This window comes from Podarcis cretensis (genome assembly GCF_951804945.1).
Source record: "Podarcis cretensis genome assembly, chromosome: 6".
NCBI classification, from domain to species: domain Eukaryota; kingdom Metazoa; phylum Chordata; class Lepidosauria; order Squamata; family Lacertidae; genus Podarcis; species Podarcis cretensis.
The window spans coordinates 70266162-70291752 of record NC_137175.1 but is presented as its reverse complement, the minus strand read 5'-3'; the positions used below and the strand labels follow the sequence as shown (position 1 = coordinate 70291752).

The window sequence follows — 25591 nt, the reverse complement described above, 5'->3', positions numbered from 1 at the left end:
GTATTTATTATGTTTTTATCACTGATAGTTTGTATTGTGTTTCTAATGAGATCTTTTGACAAAGGGTGGCATATAAATTGAAATAACAGCAGCAGCAGCAACAACACTACAACCACCAGAGTTTTGGACAGACACTAAGTTTTTGAAATTTGTTTGAAATGTGTGGAAAAGATTTCACATTCTTAGGCAGGGTTTTTCATTCAGATCAAAGAATTAGCTACATTATATATGTCACTTAGTGATCAGCTGCCTTGGGCAATACTCAGTACAGTTATGCCCTAAGGCTACTCTCAGAAGTCGCATTGACTTCATGGCCCAGCATTACTAAAACATGCATGTTGTTCTAGTGGTGTCAGGTCATTTGATCTCAATAGTTGTGTGTGTGTGTGTGTGTGTGTGTGTGTGTGTGTGTGTATATATATATATGCGAGTACAATAGGCTCCTCACTTTCTACTGAAAATACTTATTTTTTTATTGTTACACTAATATTCCACCTTTTCTCCAAGGCACTTAAAGTGCTGTACCTGACTCTCCCCCTCTCCATTCTATCCTCACAAGAACCCTGTGAGATATTTTAGTAAAAAATAAGACACACAAATGAATTGCTTTATGGAAAACAGCTTGCAAAAATGTTCATAGTCACAGATTCTTTTCTTCTTCTTTTTTTAGCAGAGCACAGTTAAATTATGGAACTCACTTCCTTAGGAGGCAATGATGACCACAGACTTGGATGGTTTTAAGAGAGGATCGGACAAATTCATGGAGAAGGCTGTCAGTTACTACCAGCCAGGAAAAATATGCTCCACCCTCAGCATTGGAGGCAATAATACTTCAGTATGCCAGTTGCTGGAGTTGTGAGTCGAGGTGAATAAGAGACAAGGACACAAGTATTTAGGTTAATGGGCTGAGAAAGGCCACAACTTTTATTGATTACAGCATGTGAGTGGTACTGGCTTAGGCATTGGATCAAACAACCTAAACATGTCCCCAACCACGCAGCGGGTTGTCCAATGAAGCTTAACAACCAGTGGGAGGAGCTTGTTGATGCAAATACAACTGGAAGCTTCCCCTGATGTCACCGGCGGTCGTGCCATGGCCCTAGCCACCAGCAGGGCATCAGACAGGATCCACGACTGCCGGATTCCTTTAACGGAGGGGGCGGGGTACGTGATGGCCACACCTCGCACACCAACACACAACACATATTCCAATGCCTAACCACCACCCAATCCGACGTCCTCCAAGCAGCTGAATGAGGCATGGAGGCTGCCGCGGCCACTTGAATGCGGCTAAGCCCTGCCCCCGGGCCAACCCTATTGGCTGGCCAGCCGGAGGGCGGCGCGGCAGCAGGGTGATGATGCAGAGGGCTAAACACGCCCCACTGTCGATGCAGGAACTGCTCCCACTCACAATACCTCCCTTCTGGGAGGAGGAGAGGGTTTACGGGAGCGGAGATTTCTCCCATTCTCATGTCTTGCTAGCCAGTTTCCCACAGGCATCTAGTTGGCCACTGTGAAGACACAAGGCTGGACAAGATGAGGCATTGGCCTGATCCAGGTATATTACAGTTCTTGCTATACAGTGGTAGCTCTAGATACGAACAGGATCCGTTCCGGAGCCCCGTTCGCATCCAGAAGCAAACGTAACCAGCGACGGTGCATCTGCACACGCGTGTGTCGCTTTTCGCCGCTTTTGAGCTTCTGCACATGCGCAAGTGGCGAAACCCGGAAGTAACGCACTCTGTTACTTCTGGGTTGCCATGGAGCGCAACTCGAACGTGCTCAACATGAAGCGTATTCACCCTGAGGTATGACTGTATTGAGGAATACTGCACTCAAAATGTATATAGTAGGGAAAGCGCACCCTGTTGTTAGCAAATTTTTGTGACAACTTTTCCTCAACAAATAAATAAATTGTGGAATTGTGATGAACTGAACTCAAGAGTGGAAAACTGAGATAAAAGATAGCTTTTTGGGGGTGGGGGGTGGGAAGGATGCTGTAGTGAATCAAACACGTTCCCATGGTTTCAAAGGTTGTAAAAGGAGGATAAGTATGCAGCAATGGCAGGTAGAACAGCAGAGAAATATCGAAAGAGGAAGTTGAGATGGTTTGAGGGGTAAGAAAATGTGTGTGAGAGAGTTGGAGGTGGGATATGTAGTGTAACCCTCTGTTTGTCTATTCCCAAGTAAGTCCTATTGAATTCAATGCAATTTACCCCCAGGTAAATGTGTTTAGACTAGCAGGCTTAGAACATGTAGAGAAGGAAGAGAATAAGTAAGCAAGGGGGTAGTGAAGCCAGGACACTGAGAATGAATGGTGCAGCAACAATTTTTGACTCTAACAGGGAGAAGGGCATTTGGGCCTCACTTCAAATAGCATTATATCAAACGCTCACCCATACATTCAGATGTGAGATGTGCCTTAAAGGATTCATATGGGACCGAGGTTGAATAATGGAATCATATAAATAGCTACAAAAGGACATGTGAAGTGTCTCTGTCCCTTTAAAGAGCAAGATAAGTGATATTTTACAGCTATATCACAATGGCAGAAAGAGTGATGTTTTGCAGCCAGGTTCTCTGAGTATTAAGTCCCATTGAGTTCAATGGAACTCATCCCCAAGCAAGGTGTGCCTAATATTACAGCTTTTATCCAGGAACAGTATTTTTGAATTCGTTTTGAATATTTTAACACCTATAGACAGTGTTTACCTTTTTTCTTTGTCACTTTAATTGTACTCGAGATGAGTTGGAAACTGCAACGAGAAAACAGAAGGTGAGATATAAATCCGGTATATTTAATTGTTTAATTTATACAAAGATCATTGTTAGAAAATGTACCACTTCAGGACTATATTGGACTAATTGTCCCTAAAACATAAAGTTGTAAAAGATGCTGAAAAATCTTAATTTAATTAGTTTAATTAAATTCATTAGAGCTTCTAAAGGAGATTTAACACTAATTTGAACCTCTAAAATTGAGAATTTAAATTGTTAATCAGTCAAGTGAGGTACTGGGTTACTCTCATCATTATGCATACGGATGGGAGTGCTTTTCAACCAAGAAGTTTGCCTCTGCCAGGCCCTATTCACTACAGGTCAGACTTCTCAGGGGATGAAAAGCTGTGTATTTAATTTAAACATGTTGCCATTTCTGGTACCAAAAGACTGGGTACACCACACAGACTGCCCCAGCAGCCAGTTTGCTGTCCTCAGATGTAGTAGAAGATGCTGCCTTGTTTCCAGTGTTGATAGTTGACAGTCCAGTCAGCTTTAGTACATGGAATGAAGAAAACCATCTTGTCCTTCACTTGAGATAGCTAGATGTCTTACGCTGGTGCTGTTGCTTTATGATACCTCCTGAAGCAGGTTGCTCAGCTTCACCGTACTGACCCATCTCTTATTATCTTAGGGATTCCACTTTGGATTTGTGTAGGGCTTACTTCATAGTCTTTTCTTCTCCTGAACATATCCCGCAAGGCAGCGGAGGTTTAGGATCAGAGTTTTCCTTCTCCTAGAATCGTGTCCAAACTTTTTTCAAAGAGGGCCAGATTTGATGAAGTGAAGGGCCGTGAGGGCCAACCAAAGGGCCAACCAAAGTTGTTGATCTTTTTTTAGGATTTAAGCTGTTGAGGGTTTTTTAGGATTTTACCCCAGAAAATTAACTACCACAGAGGTCGGATTACACCAACCAGCGGGCCAGATTAAGTCCCCAAAACAGACTTTGGACATGCCTGTGCTAGATGGACTACCTGTTGAGGAGAGTGGGGGTGATTAAAAAATCAGTCCTTCTGTAAGACTGGGAATATCCCCTCCCTCAACCAGTTTAGGATATTCCACCATCCTTCAGCAGAGTTTCTTTTCTTTCAGCAAAGTAAGCAGCCCACATATATGTCAAAGCTTTAATAATAAAGAAAATTGTAACACAATTTATCTGAGAGAAACTAGAGCAACATCATGAGGCAAGAATGACAGTTGATCTCTCTAACTGAACTTAACTGAACACACAAAGGGAGGGTCTGATTCCAGAGCACAACACAAAAGCACAGCCCACCAGATGCCAGACATTCTATTAATCAAGTTAGTCCCCAGTGTTTTTCGTACACTACCTTCCCAGGCCTCACCTGCCCCTCACTTTCCTCTAAAGCACATGCCTTCTTCACTATTGAACCTCTTATTGGTCTTGTCCACTCATTCAGCCGGGGTCTATCTTTGAATGTAGGGGACGTCCCGAACTGGACCAAGGGTTTGAGACCCATTGGTTTGGATCTGTATACAGTCTTTGAAATTATCCATGATGGCTATTTTTCACTGAAAGGGGCAGACACCAGATTTTACATGCTGCTCATGGCAGCTGAAAGGTAATGAGTGAAGAACTGGCAATATTTTAGGGGATTTAAATAGTTTCTCTCATTATTTTCTTCACAGCAGGCTTGAGGCCAAACATTTAGCAGGAAAAATACCGAGGGTTAAATAGCACTAAAGAGGAATTCAAATATATTTTAAAATATAGTTTTCTCCTGGGATTTATTTCAGAGATTGATTTGCATACTTGTACAAAGAAACCTAATGATATTTTTAAACTTTTGTGAGGATTCTTGTATCCCTTGCTTAATCTTTAACTCCTGACTTTAGCATTATTAATAATATCAAATATTAGCCTTTAGAATGTTAACAGACGAGCAAATGAAGGAATGTGACTTGCCGGTATTGTTTCCTTTATGAGCAGAACTGCTGTTTTAATTTAAGTAGATAAAATTCCAGAGCTGGAATGCCACCAGAGGTTAGGCCATTTTGACTAATAATGGTAGAAGAGAAACATTAATGGGCAAAATTAATGAAAGCGCTGGACAACAAGATAGAATGAGCACTTTGGATAGGTGGAACAGATTTCTTGGGCCAAAGTTTTTGTAGCATAAATCACAGGGGAGCAGTCTAAACCAGTGACAGAGAACTATTGTGAGTCTGGGGGCCATATTCTCTTCTGGACAACTTTCCATGGGCCACATGTCAGTGGTAGGTGGAGTCAGAGAAATGTGGACAGAGAAATGAATGTCCATTTTGCTTTATGCTCCATCCAGAGAGGGTAGGGAGAAGGGGTGTCCAGGGGACTCACAAGGGCCAGTCAAAGAGACCAGCTTCTTTATTGACTCCTGAAACTGAAGCAACTTCACCACTGTAGGGATTGCGTCCGCAGGGTGGGGGCACCATAAGACACGCCACCATAAGACCTATCTCTCACCTTTTGTTTCCTTTGCAATGTGCCGTGCGCTGTCCTTGACCTTTGTCTCTTTTGCAAAGGTTGCTGATTTCCCCTCTGATGAGAACATGATGTGGATGGAACAGGTTCCGCAAATAACTGGGCGACACCCATGGGGGGTCGGGATTGGAGGAAGGCAAAGGGCAAAGTCTTGAATGTGTCAGGTGTGTTTTGCATATGCTTGCTAATAGAAGAGATTTCTGTGAAGCTCATGGGAGTTTGGTACATAGCCCACCTGAACCAGCAACTCCTGTCTCGTTTCCATTCCTTCACATTCTTACATTTTCTTCAGCCAATGCAGCTTAACTTATACATCAATTAATAATATTTAAAAAACCTCCTACTGTGAACCCTGCTTGCAGTCTTTTAACTACATTTCTTTACCATCTCTGAGGCAAGCATATTTTAATTATCAAGCCTATGACTAATCACCAACTTGTTGGATATTAATGCTGACATATTCCCTTTCCTTTATTTCTTTGGCTATTTTATAGGCAATGTCCTTTTTTCTCAGTTATAGTGCTGTTGTGTGAGTTTATGACTACAGGAAACCAATAGTTTTGCAGTTTGTGGTGGGTGAAGGGGGTGATAATATGGTTTAGAATACTTCAGCAATTTTTCCTTGTTAAACGGATCTCATTAATTTGGAAAAAGGGACTGAAAATGTTTGATCATCTGCACCCTAAGCTTTGCCCCCTTAGACCACATGGTGCCATTTCAAATAATTAAAAGAAATGAAGCGCCAATCCCTGTTATTTCCATATAAATATGGTCATTAAGAATCCATTTGCCAATTTCATTTCAAAGAGATTCGTAACAGTAGGGTGGAATGGTTAAATAGTCATTTAAAATATTAATTTCTTTTTATTCTTGTAGAAATAATAATCATTAATGGGGGTCTACAATTCACAAAGAAGGCTCATAACTTGAATGCAACTAAATTGCATCCTACCCGTTATATCTACATGCAGGCATGGTATTGTCCATATAGATGCAAGAAAATGGAAGTAGTGGCTTGTGATTTCTAGACTATTCTTGACTGGGGACAGATCTCTTGAGGAACTGAAGAACAATTTTGAAGTTTTAGCTTCCGTGTTTTGAATAGTGATGAGAAAACTGGCTCTACCATACATCATAATTTGCTTGTTGAGTTATGAATCCAATAGTAGAAACTCAGATGGAATCTCTCTCTCTTTCTCTTTCTTTCTCTCTGTCTCTCTCTCTCTCTCTCTGTCTCTCTCTCTCTCTCTCTCTCTCTCTTTTTGCAAAATTCTCATTGTTTCATAATGGTGATTTATGTTATATACTATAATGCAGGAATTCAGTTCCACCACCTTAGTTAGATGAGGACGGCTTAGCAATCTGATCTAAGTACATAGACTAAAATATATTTATTCCCTGGGTTCAGAGCTTCATAGACTTGGCCACCAAAAAGTATGATTCCTAAGAATGCATCTTGTACAGTTACCAGTATTACTTTTGCCAGCTGCTTCTGTATCTAAGAAATGACTGCACTTTGTGTGCACACCTGTAGAAAATATTCAGCATATGTCTATAGTACACCTAGTCCAATGTATTTATTGGCTCAAGGACCTCAATACTTCAAATACTTCTTTCCATATGAACCTACCCAGACCCTGAGATCATCTTCTGAAGTCCTTCTTTGTGTGCCTCTTCCATGAGAGGTCCGGAGAGTGGCAACATGAGAATGGGCCTTTTCTGCAGTGGCTCCCCATCTGTGGAATGCTCTCCCCAGGGAGGTTTGCCTGGTGCCTTCATTATATACCTTTAAGTACCAAGCAAAAACATTCCTCTTTAACCAGGCTTTTGGCTGAGTGCCCTTTTAAATTGGGGGAGCATATTGGGTTGTTTTTGTTTTTATTATGTATTTTGTGTTTTTATTTTGTGATTTTATGTTGTAACCGCCCTGATGTGGAAATGTAATAAACAAATATTTATACAGTACTTGACTTGCAGGGGGGGGGGGAGTTCAGCCTCCTTACCTTTCGTGATGTACTCCCTTAGGCTGCAGTCCTGCAATCCTGAAAGTAAGTTCCATCAAACTCAATGGGACTTGCTTCTGTGTAGTCATGCCTAAGATTGCAACATTAGCTGCCATTTTTTAAAGCAGGGAGTGTTAACTTTTGTAAAGAGTTTGGGATGGGTGTTGTGAATCTCATTCCTTCCTTCCCCCGCTTTTTCTCTCACGACTCAAGCACCGTTTTCTCTTTCATCATCATTCGTAGCTTTGTAGTTTCCTTTCAACAATAGACTCCAAGTGGTTAACAGAAAGAGATGGTAATAAAGAATAAAATACTATGGTAATCTGCAAATAGTGCCACCCCCCTGTCCATCAAATGTCTACTATACAGGGCTGGCCCAAGACATTTTGCTGCCTGAGGCAAAGGACAAGGTGGCTCTCCCCATCCTCTGTCACAAACAGAAGCCAACCATTCTGGCATTTGAGTCTCATTTCAACACTGGCCATAGGAAAGCATTTTCTGCTCCACCTGAAGCCATCCGGCTTGTTTAGGGAGTCCAGGGCAGATCCTGCAGAACACACAGTTCTGTCTGCTCCACACCCCTCAGTATCTGCCACCTTAGGTTGATATCTCACTCTGTCAAATGGTAGGGGCCGGCTCTGCCACTACACTTGTAAAGTTACCATTACTATAATTACCATGCACAATAATTTCATGTATATATAGGTGCTGTCCTTGAGACTTCTCATAATTTGATTATCCACAGATTTTTCAGAACTGCCCAGCTAGAATCATCGTAACAAATTCTCAGAAAAGTCTTAAAAAGCTATGGTGTGGTCTGAAACGGGTGTTCCCAATGTTTCCGTTTGTTATATCAGAAAAGGGAGAGAAAGTAACAGCAGGGAAGGTAGGCTGTTATGAGTCATTCATAACCTGTAGAAGGCACCAAACATTGTGTTTGCTCTTTGTGCTTCATTGTCTGTGTTCTCCTCACTATGCAAACTTTTATTTCCCTGATTGCTTGTTTGAGAAATAAAATAATTCTTTACTCAAAGAATAAACATTGTTATTCTACTCAGAAAAGAAGAAAAGTATTTATGAGCTATTGTCATTCACCACGCAGTCTTGGAAAAATATTTTAATGTTGATCAGAAATGAGCTAATACACTTAAATCATCACAATTTGAATTCCAAGGTTATGAGAACAAAACTGACATGACTGGTGTCGCAATTTCACATAATAGAGAAGCATACTGTTGTTCTAGAGCTGAAACAATGTAACAATCAGAAAATCGATCCCTTATGTTCAAAGCAATTCTGTAGCCTTTCAGCAAGCTGTGATCTTAAAACAAAGAAACAGAATGATGATGATGATGATGATCATGATCATTATTTTATTTATACCCCACCCATTTGGCTGGATTTCTCCAGCCACTCTGTACATCTTACAACATATCCAAAAACATAATAATAACACCAATCCTTAAAAATTTCCCTAAACAGTGCTGCCTTCAGATGTCTTCTAAAAGTCAGATACTTGGTTATTTCCTTGACATCTGAAAGGAGGGTGTTCCTCAGGGAGGGTGCCACTACTGAGAAGGCCCTCTGCCTGGTTCCTTGTAACTTGCAATGAGGAATCCACCAGAAGACCCTCGGAGGAGGACCTCATTGTCTGGGTTGAGAGATGAGGGTGGAGACGAGGCCATTTAGGGCTTTAAAGGTCAGCACCAACATTTTGAATTGTGCTCGGAAATGTACTGGGAGTCATTGAAGATCGTTTAGGACTAGTGTATTTTGGTCCCGGTGGCCACTCCCAGTCACCATTCTAGCTGCCTCATTCTGGATTAGTTGTAATTTTTGAGTCCCCTTCAAAGGTAGCCCCATAGGACCTTCACTGCCCTCACTGGTCCTGATTTGAAGGAGAGGTAGAGCTGGCTTTCATCTGCATACTGGTGAACACCCAGCCCAAACCTCCAGATGATCTCTCCCAGTGGCTTCATGTAGATGTTAAAAAGCATCTTTTTAAGGTGCTTTTTAAGGACGGAGCCCTGAAGCGCCCCACAAGTAGGAGCCCAGGGGTCCAAGCACTCATCCCCCAACACTACTTTCTGGACACGGACCAGAAGCAAGGAGCAGAACCACTGCATATCAGTGCCCCCAGCTTCCAGCTCCTCTAGAACTTATGGGGTGCTGTAGCAGGTGTTGAATGGTTTCTTTAAATGTAAAGGTTCATCATTGTTCCACCCGATGTGTATGTCTTTAAGGGGCCAGAGAAAGGGCCAGAGCAAAATAACGAGACCCAGCTTTACAGCTGTGAAGCATAGCAGGTGCATCTGAGTTGTACTGATTAAGGTGTGTCAGCATTTGGGTAAAGTATATAAGGAGCAGCACCTAGCTCTCCCATTACCCTGGGGGATGGGTTGGTGGTTGGGTCTGGTTTGTTGATGTATTTAGTGTAAATGGAGTTTTTGTTTTTGCTACTAAAACCTTGTTTAAGTTATTTTTGAGTCCCTTTTTAATGCATGGTCTCCCCAGCAAGCTCTCTGCAGCGCTACTATACTGCAAAAAGCCAACAGCAGGTGCCATAACTATGAAGGCAAGAGGGGGAACACAACGGATTTTGGTGTTGCACATGGCACCAATGAAATTTGAGACGCCAAGGTTGGCAACTGCATGCTGTGATGAGTCTGCAAAGAAATTTGGTTAGAAGCTCAAAATAACTGTTCTCAAGGCAAAGTTTATATTTATATTTATATTTATATTTATATTTATATTTATATTTATATTTATATTTATATTTATATTTATATTTATATTTATATTTGTGTGTGTGTGTGTGTGTGTGTGTGAATTTTTAATATTCGTTAAAAGCTCTGTCAACTTGAAGGGGCCAAGGCAAATTTTAAAATTCATTAAACATTATACTGTACAATAACAAATATCTAAACACCTAGGTGGAATATACACACATATAAAAGACATTCTCAAAATGCTTTTATAAAAATGTTTTTAAAAATGCATTGAATTTTCCATAAGGCTCACCATTGCCATCTAGTGTCACATTGTATATTGCACTTAAAACACACTTAAAACCTTTTATTTGCAGCTGTATAGCTGAGTCCCTACAGGCAAGTATCACCCCAGATTTGGCCTTGAGAAAGGACTTCTCCAGAATTTGCCTCCAGACACGTTACTTTCTCCCTAGCTGTGATTGCCATGCTTTGAAGTCTGCATAATAAAAAGAAATAAATCAAAAGGTGGTCTGTAAGGATTAAAATGTGGTAGGGGCATCTGAAACTGAAGGACCATTTTCTCCCACGTATTCTTGTCTGTGACTTGAGGCCTTTGAGTGAGGTCTTTCTATAAGTTTCACTATCCAATGACATCATGAAGTTGGTGATCAGGGAATTGGACACTCAAGACTGTGGAGTCTTGTCCCTATGTCCTTACCTTATGTGCACACGGCTCTTAACTATTCAGTGCCAGTTAAAAATGGTGTTATTTGCTCAGGCATTGCAATGCAGTGTTTTATTGTTGCTGCTGCCCTCTTTAAAATAAAATTTTACCTAGTTTTTAGTTGACTTTTGTGCCATTTTCAGTCTCCCTGTTGTTTTCGACCCGTTATTTCTTGGTTTGCTTTTGGCCAATATTGATCAGGCAGACCTCCAGAAGCCCCCTTGCTTTTACTGCAAAGTAAACCATACTGGAGCCATTTTAAAATTACCCAGTGTTGTCCCCCAGCTCACATAGCTAGCAGCCTAAGAAAACTTTTGCACTGGGAACCAAGTTTTATGGCCTAAAGCAGAGGAGCTCACTGTTTGCATCCCACAACTAGCATTCAGAATTATCTAGCCTCTATGGTTTAAAATATATACATTTATATAAACAAATGCGGCATTCTTTCGCACATAGGTTTTCAATTTCACAGTGCTCCAATTTTACACATACTTGGCATAATCTCACAATGCCAGAATGTTTTGACAAAACAATGACTGATGATTTGAAACAGGCTGATATCCATTTTAGAGAGCAACTGTTTCACAATGGAACATTGTACCTTGGGTTTGTGTGCAGAAAACATATTTAGAGAGGAAGAACTTTCACATAGGAACTGTAAACAGAACACTTATAGATGCCCTTTCTTGAAACACACACACACACACACACACACACACACACACACTTTGCCCACATGAAGTGACTGGGGAGGGGAGTGAGAGCAGGAGAAAAACACATTGGCTGAGATTCCGCCCACAGAGCCAGTCTGTCATGTTAGTTCAGCAATCTGCTCCAGATGGAGGACTCTGGGATGCCCAGTTGCACTGAAGTGAATGCTACAGCTCGCAACTTCAGGACCTCAATGGGAATGCAGGAGAAGTGGAATTCTGCTGCTGTCAAGTGACCCACCACCACTCTGACACACATCTGCAAAGTGCTTCTGGTCACACATGGTAGGAGAAGAGTCCAAATGTACTTTAAGCATAGAAACATAGTATAGTCGTACCTTGATGATCAAACGGAATCCATTCGAGAAGTCCATTCGATTTCCAAAACATTCAGAAACTGAAGTGCGGCTTTTGATTGGCTGCAGGAAGGTCCTGCAGCCAATCGGAAGCCGTGGAAGCCCTGTTGGACATACAGGTTCCAAAAAACGTTCACAAACCCGGAACACTCACCTCTGGATTTGTGGCATTCGGGAGCCAAAACGTCTGAGTACCAAGGCGTTTGGGATCCAAGGTATGTCCGTATAGAAAACCACCTTCAAACATGTGAGGGAGGTGTCTTATACAAAGTCAGACCATTTGGGCCCACCTAGCTCAGTATGGTCAACACTGAGTGACAGCATCTCTCGTGTTTCAGCCACAAGGCCTTCTCAGTCCAACATGGATGTTGAACCTAATTCCTTCTGAATTCAAAGCAGAGGTCCTGCCATTGAGCCACAACCCTTACTCTAAGCAGCAATCTTTCATGGGAGGCAACTCTCAAGCTCTGGGAGATGACTTTTCTGGAGCAAAAAGGACTGCCAGTTCAAGTGTAACCCACTTGGGGTTTGATAATTCTGATAATTCTACACACAGAAGGGAGTTGAAGCATGAAACAAACACCATTATGTGCAGTGAGTATACAGTTATATCATCCTCCCCAGTCCCCAGTGCAGTGAAGAGCTGGTGGTTACACAAGATGGGACCCTAGTTACCTCTTTTCTGAAAACCTCTAGGAAGAGGGCCTGGAGAGTTCTATTTCTTAGGGGAACTATTGGCACTTGCAGCCATTTTAAGAAGGCTGCCTAAGAGATACAGTTTCCCCGATTGGTAGCCATCAAGCCAAGCCTTCAAAGGAAAACCCTTGGTACCGAGAGAAAACCAAGTAAGGAGATTCTGTGGTAACAGTCGAAAGAAAGAATGTTAGAAGCACAGTACTCCAATGTTCTATTACAGCATTCATGTGCAATGCATACTGTGCATGTTTGCATATGATTATGACAGGTTATTGTTTGATGTGTTACACAACTTTTGCTCTGCATGTCTTTTTTTGTGAGTCCCTCCAGAGACCCTGAATAGGAACACTGATTGAATAAGAGCATAGTAAAAGTATTTTGAAGGGATCAGAAGGTTGGCGGTTTGAATCCCTGCGATGGGGTGAGCTCCCGTTGTTTGGTCCCAGCTACTGCCAACCTAGCAGTTCGAAAGCACAAAGTGCAATTAGATAAATAGGTACCGCTCTGGCGGGAAGGTAAACAGTGTTTCCGTGTGCTGCTCTGGTTCGCCAGAAGTGGCTTAGTCATGCTGGCCACATGACCCGGAAGCTGTCTGCGGACAGATGCTGGCTCCCTCGGCCAATAAAGCGAGAGGAGCGCTGCAACCCCAGAGTTGGTCGCGACTGGTCAGGGGTCACCTTTACCTTAAAAGTATTTTGCAGAAGGTTACACAAGGATTGCAGTTTAAAAGCAACTCTGCATAAGCAGAACACCTCCATGTGCAGATTTGGAGCTCAGCTATTGATCCCTTCCTATAAAATTGCACTGGGGTTTTACGTTTGGGTTTGGAAGTTTTGGGGGGCAATGTGGGGTTTTTCTCTTCCATCTAGCAAGCATGCTGCTATGTCATGGCCCAGTTCCTGGTGCAGAATACGATCTCCAGCAGTGAATATAGTAGAAATAAGCAGACAAATGTTCCTGCAAGCTGGAAGAAATATGGGGCTTTTGAATGTAAAGACATTATTCATAAGGAAAGGCAGATCAAGACACAGTGAAAAAATCAAAACCATATGGACCGCAAATAAAAAACAGCTTCTTTTTTTCCCTTCAATGAATATATACCACTCCTGAAATATTAGTACACTTTGGCTGTTGCTCTTCTTATCTGTCACAAACGTGATAGAAACAGGCAGAGAGAGGAGATTTTTCTTTTACTAAGGAGGTTGCAAATATTGAGCGCAACACATAGAACCAGGGTTATGTGTTTTTTAAACACCAGAGCTTGCCAAGCGGTACAAATTCTCCTAACTCTGCACTCAACTTGACACGTACCCTTCTGTTCCATTGACAAAAAAACACACCAAAAAACACCAACCCATATGTCGTGTAAGCACATGCTTCCAATTAAGTCTGGTATTGGATGGAGGCAGCAGTCTTGATTTGAAGCTTTGACTTACAAAGGAGGTGGCTGCCGTTTTCAAAACACCTGGGCCAGGATGCCAAGAGCTGTTTTAGATGTACACTCTAAAGACCGGCATCTCTGCTTTCTGAGGTCACATCCATACCATACAAATGAAGCAAAGTCTTTCTCCAAAGAATCTTGGGAACTGTAGTTTGCTAAAGGTGCTGGGAATTGTAGCTTGTTGAATTCAAAACTAGAGTTCCCGGGAATTTTTGTGTGGGGGGGAGGGGGTTTCCTGTGCTTTTAAATGGGCTTTGAAGGTATGCTGTAGATGTGACCCAGGTCTCTAATACTTGCTAATTGTGCTACAATAAAATGCAGGAATATGCAGCTGCCCCACATAGGAATCGAACCTGCGACTTTGGCATTATCAGCACCACGCTCTAACCAACTGAGCTATTTAGTGACATAAAGGTCGTTCTCTGAAGACTCCCTAAGTTATCAACTAGGTTGCTTTGGAAAGAGAGGACTCTGCACCCTTCTTGGGCATGAAGTTCCAAGCTGGCAATTATTCTTTGGATCTCAGCTCTGCAGTGCATTTTCTGGTTGGGAAAGTGTGTTTATAAATCTGATCACATTTTCTATTCCCCACCCGCTCACCCGCATTATTAAAAAAAGAAAGAAAAAAAGTTATGTTTATTCACAATTCTGAGAAACAGAAGTACAATGCTGGAAATGTTTAAAATAAGATTGCAACGTCCACACATTAATTCTGATTTTTTGGCACTATGTATAGCTTTGGCATTCAGCCACTTTGAAAGCAACCACATCAATTTCTAGGCGAGAGAGGGAAGCAAGCAAGCACCCAAGCAGGGGAGTCCAATTCCAAACCTTTCACCTTTATGCCTTGCTTAGAATGAACCTGGAGCCTTCTTCACTTGTTCTGGCCATTTTGCAATAAGGGGAAGTGCAGGGTTGTGAATCTTGCAAGGAGCCTGCATGAATTTGGCAGGCTCTTCGCTGCAGGCCTTTGCCCTCCACAAACCCATCTAGCACTTCTCCACCTCTCCCCTCATACAATTCCAATTGTGGGAGGCTCTGAGTGCCTGCAAAGAGCTTCTGAGTTCTTCCAAATACTTTCAAGATCAAACAGTACCTGGCAGAGCATTCATACTTTGAGATCATCTGGCAAGGCTCGTCTCTCCACTCCATCCATGTTAGAGGTAAAGCAGGTGACAACCAGTGAGGTTGTCAGCAGCACCATGCAGTCTATGGGATGCCCTCCTCTGTGTGTGTGTCATTCTCTTTAAAGTTTACATTTGTTGCTCTGTTCACTTTTGGATCTGGTCCTTCTCTGCCCACCACTGGCATGTGTGCTGCCCCCTAGCCTATTAGGGTCGCCACGTGTCTTGCATAATACAGTGGTACCTCGGGTTACATACACTTCAGGTTACAGACTTCCCTAACCCAGAAATAGTACCTTGGGTTAAGAACTTTGCTTCAGGATGAGAACAGAAATCGTGCTCCGGTGGTGCAGTGGCAGCAGGAGGCCCCATTAGCTAAAGTGGTGCTTCAGGTTAAGAACAGTTTCAGGTTAAGAACGGACCTCTGGAACGAATTAAGTACTTAACCCAAGGTACCACTGTACTGGATCGTCCTGAATTTCAATATAAAATGCTACATCCTGTATGGATACAGTTTCATCCTGTATTTCAGGTCTTCTCTCTCCCCCCCCCCCAACCCCAAGTTAAGGATCCTCTCCAAATGCATCTGTTTGAAAGGGTGTGGGAAAGCTCATGTATTTAAGCTCTGAGTAGCCAATCACAGCCAGATTTACAAGTTCATGTGTACATGTGTGGCAAATTCGAGAGGAGACTTCCTGTTAGGCTACAATAGATTGTAGTGGGTTGCTTTGAAGTCAACCAGGCATAGTGCCTTCTCGGTAATGGTGCCCGCCCTGTAGAATGCCTCTCCATCAGATGTCAAAGAAATAAACAACTACAGTGGTACCTCTAGTTATGAACTTAATTCATTCCAGAGGTCTGTTCTTAACCTGAAACTGTTCTTAACTAGAGGCGTGGTTTCGCTAATGGGGCCTCTTGCTGCCGCTGTACCGCCGGCACACGATTTCCTGGGGCAAAGTTCTCAACTCGAGGTAACTCTTCCAGGTTAGTGGAGTTTGTAACCTGAAGCGTTTGCAACCTGAGGCGTTTGTAACTCAAGGTACCACTGTACTGTATATGACATTTAGAAGACATCTGAAGGCAGCCCTGTTTAGGGAAGTTTTTAATGACTGATGTTTTAATGTATTTTTAATCTTTTGTTGAAAGCCAACCAGACTGGCTGGGGAAACCCATCCGGATGGGCGGGGTAGAAATAAAACATCATCATCATTATCACTTCAGCGCTAGATGAAGAAGAAAAATTGTCCACCAACCTCCTGGCCCCACCCTGCCCTGCCTTTTTTCAGAACAAAGGTTGCAACCCTGCAGCCCATGGCCTGAAGAAAAGGTCTTCCACCCTTGCTTTAAAGAGTAGCGAGAAAGAAGCAGAAATCAACTGCAGCTATCTGCCCACCAAACCTAGGTGCAAAAGCAATGGTTGCTGTGTCAAGGAAATAATATGCACACAGCACAAACGTAAACCCTTCTGGAAGGAGCAAGTTTCCCTGTTCGTGTTGTAATAAATTGAAATACTGGTCTGTGCAAAAGGAGAAACATACCATGCAATATGGAAAAGGACACGAGCATCAAAAGTCAATGTATTGCTGCATGAGCCAAGCACACAGCTGCTTCTGCTCTGGTGTTGCTTGTAAGCTGCTGTTTGATTCCGGTATGCCATGGGCAGCAGATCTGACGAAAAGCACGCTTACTGCGGGGCACACCTTAAGCCTCCTGCCTCCCAAGTTTGTGCTACTGATTGAAAAGAACCTATAATGCAAACCCAGGGGCTCTTTTGAAGGGAGTGTGTTGGAGGAAACCCTGAATAATGTATAACTGGCAATGCATGTAGATTCGCTGAGGCCCAGATTGTGTCAATTATGCTCTGGCACATGCAGATCCACCCTGCTCCATGTGAAGCTCTGGAGCTCATCACTCCTAAGGCTGTATAACCATTGCTCCATATTTCTAGGGGAATAAGAAAGGGCTCCCGTGCTCTGTAATGATGCAACCTGCTCTATCGACACTCAGTTCGTTATGGATGTGATTCCAACTACTGGATCTCTGTTCCCTAGGAAGAGAGAAAAGATCAGTGCAAAACAAAAGGAAAACACTCTAATAAGTACTTAAGCTTCAAGTAGTCTTATTGTTGGTTTTGCAGGAGGGAGGGTAGGTTGGTTGCTGTTGGCAATCATCCAATAATGGACACCCGGATATAGATGTGTAATTTTTTAATCAATAAAGAATAAAAAAAAATGGACACCTGGAACTTGGTGTTCTGAACGAGATTCACTTCTTTTTCTTTTTTCTTTTACACTTAGCCATCATCTTAGCACACTCAGATTTATTCCTCAAATGGCAACCTAACACAAGAGCGGCCCAAGGAATTTTGCTGCCTGAGGCGAAAGACAGGATGGTGCGTTCCCCATTTGGCACCAAAAAAAGTGACCAGACTGGTTGTTGGATCTTACTTCAGAACTGGGGATGGAGCAGAGTTCTTCGTTGCACCGAGGACAGCAATCCAGCTTAGGGGTTGCAGGACAGAGCACGTGACACACCAAGAAACACTATTTAAAAACAACAACAACAGCCACCTCCACAAAGAATTTGCCATGATTCCTTGTTGATTGAGATACACACACAACAACAACAACAACAACAACAACAACAACAACAACAACAACTTTGCTCTGTGTTTCTGTGTAGAATTTAGGAAAGTATTTCCATCATAATGTTGGAGGGGGTCTGGCATCTAGGCTACCCCCTGCTCAACTCGTGAAATCCAGACCTAGTGCTCCTATAACTTGATCCCTCTAGATCTAGTGGTATCAGGGAATGAGTCTATGTCCTTTTCTATCTGACAGGCCTTCAGGTATGCTTGACCTCCACTGTCACAGGCAGTACACCTTTGTATTCTTGCTGCTGGGAGTTGCAGATGGAGAGTGCTGTTGCAATCAGGTTTCCCATGGTCATCTGGTTAGCCACTGTGAGAACAACATGCTGGACTAGTTGGGCCACTGACCTGTCTTTTGCAAGCTAAACCTTTGAACCTTTCTCCAGAGGACATGCTTTCTATAACCCTGCAGTCTCCTTGTCTATAACTGCCCTAATTTATCTGCCTCTTTTAAAAAAAATGCAGTATCCAGAACCAGATGCCAATTAGGTTCTAACTGGAGCCAGAAAACAGTGGAAAACTCTTCCTTCCCATGACTTGGATGCTATGGTTCTATTAATGCAGCCTAAAAACACTTTAGCAATTTTATCATTCACCTCACTCTGGTTCCAGTTTGAACATTCCTGACCTAGTTGAGAAACATCTGAGAGAAAATAAATACTGCAGAATGTGAAATAGATTTTCTGTCTTGAGACGTTTTAGTCCGTAATATTATGACAAGGGGGAATGTGTTCCTCATTGTTGCTCCCTATCTTCCCCAATGCCCCATCAATGCCTATGGATGAGCTAGCCACAAATCTCTTTCAGCTGGGAAGGCAGCAGATATAGTACTCAAGAGCTGTACATTTTCCTCAGACAGGCATTACCCAAACCTAGCAGTGTTCCCTCTCCCTTCCCAGTTTATTTACTTTGGGAGAAATCCAGGGGGCAAAACCTAATATGTTATCCAGGCAACATTTAAGGATGGAAGCCGTCCCCCGCCCCCAGTTTCTGCTTTCTGGGATGCTCCCTTAGGACCAAGCTGTTGAAATATTAAACACTATAGTTGGAAGGAGAATAGCTCAGTGGTGAAGAAATCCCCGAAAGCTCCAAGTCCATAAAAATGATACCAGTATATATGGTTTAGTCAGTGTACATTACCCAAACCAGCATTCTGCTTATGTAGATATGCACAAGTGTAAGCAGGGCGATGTAGTGATGAAACCCATTTTGCATTAACTTTTCCTGGTTGCTCTGCCAATGGCCCCGTGACTAACAAAACATATTTCCTGCTTCCCTGATTTAAGGAGGACTTAAATCAACTGAAGGAAGAGTGAAGATTACAAGAGTGGGAAAGCTTTCTCAGCCCAAGGTCCACATTCCCATCTGAGAAACCTTTTTCTGAGGGACCCGTGGAAGTGGTGGGTAGAGTCAGAGGTAAATGGGGTTCATGGAAATGTTACCTTTGTACAGTAGGCTAGTCTCTGCACACAAACACACCCCTTCTTTATTCAGATGACCAAGAGGCAAGCCCACAATTCAATGACATATCCCAGGCAAGCAACAACAGCAAAGGTGGAGAGCAGAGCCAATGAGGAGGGAGGCCTGAGGAGAGTTCAGAGAGCCAGGCAGAGAGGTCTGGAGGTTTTCCACCACCCGCAGTGTCCACATTATAGTGGGTTGAAGTGGGGACATACCTTTGTTCTGTTGAGGTCTGCTGTATGCAGGGCGCTTCTAGGATGTGAGTAGCCTTCTGAATCTGAGCCAAAATAAAGAAATCCCATACTCACCGTGTTGAGTTTGGCAAGCAAGATTATTACTCATACTTTGACATGATATTATTTATTTGCTTGCCGCATTTAAGAAGATAGCATGCATGCACACACACACACACACACAGTTCCAACTCTCAAAAAGTCTTCCACCAAGCACATTTTTAACCCATCAAACTGAGAAATAAAATGCTACTAGAAGATTCCTGATTATTTGAATTGATTTGTGGAGCTGGCACCCATGTTGAGAAGTTGGTTTAGAGACATGTGGGAAGCAGACACACATCTATCTGGACTGCTGAAAGCCAGTCCAAAGAGGCTGAATCTTTTGTTGACTAGATAATTTGAGAGTCTCTCAGGCAGTTCAAGTGCTCGATATCTTCAGTTAGGTAGTTGTTCAGGACATGCTGAAAAATTGAACCCTTCATATGGATTCTCCATCTGGTTCCCCATCACCATTACTTTCTTGTTGCCAGGAAGGTTATTGGATGAGCAGTTACACTGCAGCTTCAGGTACATCTGAAAACTATTCCCCCCCCCCTTTCTTTTTTTGTGGAGTTTTGCCCGTCTGGCTTTTGGTGTTGACATGGGCCTCAGACTGCACTCGTGGTCTTGGTCAACAATCTCTGCCTGGAGATCAATAAGGCTAATTGTACCTTATTGATTATGTTAATTCTGTTAATTGTTCCTTATCGATTCTTCCCTATGTGGCCTTTGATACTGTTTATCCTAAGGTGCTGGTGCTGCAATGACGAGACCAGGGAATTATTTGCAAGACTGCTCCTTTTGAGTAAACCTGCTTACTATTTTGTACCAGAATGTAGTGATTGCTCATTGTTGCCCTGAGCTTTTCCAGCGGTACACAAGTACTCATGGCCACTGGATGAGGACTTTCGGAGAGATGCAAGTCCTGCTCAGTCATTCTTAAACTGCATCTGTTGAGAGAGTAAGGCACCATATGCATTGACCCCCAAACTGTTCCTTGAGTCAGAAGGTCTAAGGACGGGATTTTAAGCATGTTCAGCCGAACACAATTACAGTCTTCCCCATAATCAGGAACCTTGGTCGATCAAGGCTCCCACCCATAGAGATGACCATGAGAGTGTCCAGCTGAACATGCTTACAATCCTCCTTCAGACCATCCTGCTCAATAAGAGAAGGAAAGAGAGAGTGGGTGGCACAGGCAGCCCTTTGCTTCCACCATGAATATAGTTTACTAACATCTTAATAGGCCTAGAGTTTGGCCCCATAAATATTGTTGCACCCCACCCCAGTCTCTGAGCGGTGCGAGATTCCAGGGATTCCAGGCACTTACCCAAGGTTTGTGGAGACTGTGGTGTCTTTATGATATATGGCTTACTTACACATATATACAACCTACAACAGAGAGGTTCACAGCATCAACACCCCCAAAAGACTTTTTTTTCTCATATAGCTACAGCCTTGGTTGCAAGCAAAGATCCAGCATGCCTCTCTCCTTTTGCTTTTCCAACCTGCTGCTATTACATCCTGCTTTTAACTCACATAAAAAAACTCTCAGTTTTTGACCTTCTCATTATATGCAAGTTAAGGGAGAGTCACTAACAGTCTGTGCTGTGTCCCCTTAACCTTTGCCCCCCCCCCCATACCTCCCCTACCCGGAACTACAGTGGTACCTCGGGTTACATATGCTTCAGGTTACATATGCTTCAGGTTACAGACTCGGCTAACCCAGAAATAGTACCTCGCGTTAAGAACTTTGCTTCAGGATGAGAACAGAAATCGTGCTCTGGCGGCGCAGCGGCAGCAGGAGACCCCATTAACTAAAGTGGTCTTCAGGTTAAGAACAGTTTCAGGTTAAGAATGGACCTCCAGAACGAATTAAGTACTTAACCCGAGGTACCACTGTACTGCAATTGCTCTGCATGCTCTCACCAGATTCTCTCTTCCCAGGCACATCCTATGCCCCGTGATTTGAAAACAAAACAAAACCCCCCAAATTTTAAAAAAACCAACAGGTTAAAAACCATTTACAATATTTTAAACAGTAGGGGCAGTAAAAAGAATAACAGAGCCCCCAACAGAAACTCCTAGACAATTTATGATTGCCACAACAACACAATTCTAAGTGCGATAAATTATTCATCCCTGAAAAGGCACTGCCATGTTGCAATGTGGGGGGGAAAGTTCATTATTCTGGGGGGAAAGCATTATTCAAAATGTCTCTAAAGCTGTTCACAGCAGACACATGGATGATATCTTTTCCCTGGGAAGAAACTTTGACACCCCGTATCTTAAAGCATCTTTCTGATTTTAATTGACTTACCAAGTGCCAGCAGAATCCATGTGATTAACACTAATCTTTTGAATTTTAAAAGTGTTATAAGGTAAATGGCCTTCCAAGCCTTCAATCATGCCCTCATCCTTTTCAGCTCCCACCTACACAATCTGCTTATTATTGTTGTTTTTGCTCCATATTTAATTGCTAAAACTTTGCAGTAAAGCAAGGCATTAACTCTGTGTGTGTCGGTGAAATCTCAGAGAGAACTGTTGAGGGAAAATATATGTTAGGGATAATGGCCAAATCCTCTTGGAGTTAGAGGCACTTCATCAGAAATCATAGCTTGGGACCAGGGCCAGCCCAAGACATTTTGGCACCTGAGGCAAGCCACAGAATGGCACACACACACCAGCCAGGGAAGAAGGGTTGAGTGAAGATTAACATCGAGAACAAAGGTGGGAGAAGACCAGATACACCTTCTATTCACAAAGAGGCCACTATAGAGGCAGCATTTGAGGGGCTGTTGATCAGGTTGCAGACCTGGCCTCTAAGAAGTACACCGCAGCCATTACTGTCACATTCCTTGGAGTCTCGATCTGCTGCCCCTGTGAATCTTGCTGCCTGAGGCGGTCACTTCAACTTATTTCTGCACTACACAGATAAATTACTTCCACTTTATGTAAATGCAATTCTGAACCAATGACTGCAGTTTCAAGTTTTGTTTCATGGAAAGGCTTGTGTGATGTTAGAAGCTAAATCTATGTCCATACCCAAAGCCTATTATTATCTCTTATAATCAAAGTTGGAGCCACAGTTTGTTAAGAGAGGTTACAATTGAATATAGGAGGCTAAACTTCTGGTTGGTAAACTGGGATCTTTTCATGGGAGAAACAGCTGCTAATTAGGACTATGGGGAATATGCTTTTCAGCTTGTTTTAATCCAGCGATTAGCTGGTCAACATGGGAGGCTGATGTTTCTTGCACAATAACATGATAATAAATCAAAAATCTTTTGCTGATCATTGCTCTCTAGGTTCACTGTTTTCAGGAAATGTATTTCTGTGATTTTCATACGTAATCCAAAAGTGAGCATGTGCAATTTTGTGGGGCATATAAGACTGCAGGAAATACTAATACGTTTCTTATCTTCATTCAGGGCCATGCTAGATTTGATGCTTCCAACCACTTTGAAGTGAATCATGATAATGGTAATAACAGCAGGTATGTGAGAGTGATTTAGGAAATTAGGAAGCTGCCTTAAATGGAGTCAGTGTTAGAATTCCTGCTCCATGATTGCAGTCATGGGACTGTTGTCTATCACACGACGGTAAATGTTTTGACTCCACAGAGTGGGAAGTGACGAAGACAGGATGTTTGTGTTACTGTGTTCTGTGAAGTGGGACTATTGTCCTTTGTTCTTTTTCTCTTTGCTGTCTGATACTAGAGAGAGAGGGAGCCATGTTGTAGTGTTCTGTGTGTGTTTATATGTAAATAAAGTAGATTAGCCAAAATGCTGAGTTGCTGGGTCTGTTACGCAAACTGCGCAAACTCTGTGGATCCCTAAGCGTGCAGGTGTTGGTTGGCATCGGTCGCTGTGATGTTCGGACTGAAAAAAGCTTATGAAGCTTCCGAACGATCGACCAGGAGGGAGGGAACATGCCAGTCAGGCATGTGTCTCTGCCAGAATCCTACTCGAGTGTAGGCTGAACTCCATCAGGACACTTAAATGGAGTCCCATTTGCTCAGTGCTTTCTCACCCTGGCTGGCAGCAGCTGTCCTGAATTTCAGACAGAGAATCTCACCCAGCCCTACCTGAAGAGGCCAGCGATTGGACCTGAGACCTTCTGCATGCAAATAAATGCAAAGCCACAGCCCTTCTCAGACCACAGCATGCAGAGAGGGGAGGTTTAATTATTTCCTCCCCTCAGCATGGTCCCGGGGGACATCATCCAATGAACCTGTTCTTAATTTTTAATTGACAAGATCCATTAAAATTATGTGGGATTTTAAAAATTGAGAGCAGTAGTGGGAACAGAGAGAGAACATGGCTGCTAATAAGATGTTTGGTATTGTGTCTACTTTGGCCCTCAGATGAAGATTTCTGAATGGACTTAGTACAGCGTGGCCTCATGGTCAAAATATTGGGCTAGGACAGGTAGATACAGGTTGAAATTCTCTGTCTGCCACACACTGTACTGGGCGATGTTAAGCCAGCCACAATCTCTTTCTTAATCTGCCTCACAAGGTTGCTATGATGAAACCATGTATGCTATCCCAAGCTCCTAAGAAGAAGGGCAGGATAACAATGGGATGGATGGTGATGATAATGTTGGTGACCCTATATTGCTACCTGAAGTCTCTGTCTACATACCTGTTTGTCTGTCTTTCATAGAGACCACATTAACGGGCCACCTTGCTGACTATAATAACTTGTCACAATGTCTATACAACCAAGAGAGGATCCAACCTTCTACTGAGCCCTTCCATATGGCAGGGAGAATTTTTGCAACATGTTTCCCATGATACATTAACAAGTTTTCAGAGACAAGAGAGAAAGGTAGAAAAAGTCTGCCAAGATCATTTCAACTTCGCTTCTGTATAATCTTTAGAGTTTTCATAAAATATTTTAGGTTAACAAAATTATTTTTGAGCTGTTGTAATCTTTCCCCCAACCGTTTTCATATTTCAACCTGCATAGGATTAAGACTAAGAAGGACTAAGTATAGGTGAATTTAACGCACCCGTTCCCCGCTGAATGTTGTCACCTTGTATGTTTAAGCACATATAGGGACATTGAAGTTTCATTAATGATTTGGGGCACAAAGCAAGGTTTTCTAACAAGGTCGTTTAGTGGAAACGATTGCTTCCAAAGCCACTTTTCATAGAGGCATTTTTAAAAGAGAGAAAGAGTGTTATAGGATTCTTCCTATGTATGTCAGATAAAGCTCAGGAGACCACATTGCTTATCTTGTGCCCCATCTTTCTGCTTACTTTGAAGCTGAGATTTTAGTTCCCTTCTGGCATTGGTTCTTTCAGATTTTCTACCACAACTGTTTTAGTAAATGCATATAAATAATCTTAGTTGGTGTTGTACTTTGTTCTATACCCCATCTTGGTTAAATATAAATTTGTTTGCCCACAGAAAGATAAGGATTTAAAAAGTCTAACAATGTCAGTGTCTCATATTTCAACAGTGGGGCAATTAACAGATGCATAAGTCTTAATATTTGTTTAGAAGTTTGGGGTTATTTTCATATGCAGGTTGTCTCAAAACCTCATCCTCCAAATCCATACACCTGGACCACATTGGATTTGATTATAAAGGCAGCCTCACACAGAGAGGAAGAGAGAAAAGAAGGAACATATTGTTCATGGCTGCCAGTATTTACTGTAGGATTTTTTTTTTAAAGGATAGTCATAGAAATGTGCAGAAGACCAAGAGGACGGCAAGTGAAATTTGCATTCAGTAAAGTAGCTTGATGATCTTGTATTTTTCAAATCTGCGAATGTTTCGAAATGGCAGTCATGGAAGGAAGATAATGCATGCAGGGAATAAAATAAAATCATAAAAATGGCACCAAATCAGTCTCATAGTCATTAAAAGTCCAAAGAGGGGTTTTTTCTTAGTATGTTTTTGCAATGAACCTGAGATTTATGGAATGAAAAAAGTGACCGGGTCCATAATTGGACAGAAATTAAACAGCAATGAATTTATTTGTTTAGGACCCTGATGCTGCATGCCGAACAGTAGGGGAAAAACTTTCTCCAACCCTTTGTTAATTTGAAAACTTAACTATCAAGACTCATTGATGCAACCCTGTGGGCGGTTAACCTCATTCTGATACTAATTCTACAAGGACAGTTCCCATAGCAACCCGAGGCCACTTCTCATGTGGCAATAATTT

At 42.5% G+C, this 25591-nt stretch overlaps 1 long non-coding RNA gene across 2 annotated transcripts; it reads left to right on the top strand.

The window, feature by feature from the left end:
* Positions 1-3114: 3114 nt before the first annotated feature.
* Positions 3115-24210, top strand: LOC307218884. Of its 2 annotated transcripts, XR_013840077.1 has the most exons (6): positions 3115-3432; positions 4223-4361; positions 5302-5424; positions 8009-8149; positions 22843-22907; positions 24079-24210. It is a non-coding gene; the product is annotated as an uncharacterized lncRNA (long non-coding RNA). The 2 variants fall into 2 exon arrangements; XR_013840078.1 differs by lacking the exons at positions 3115-3432; positions 4223-4361; positions 5302-5424; positions 8009-8149 and adding an exon at positions 11906-11979.
* The last annotated feature ends 1381 nt before the right edge of the window (positions 24211-25591 follow it).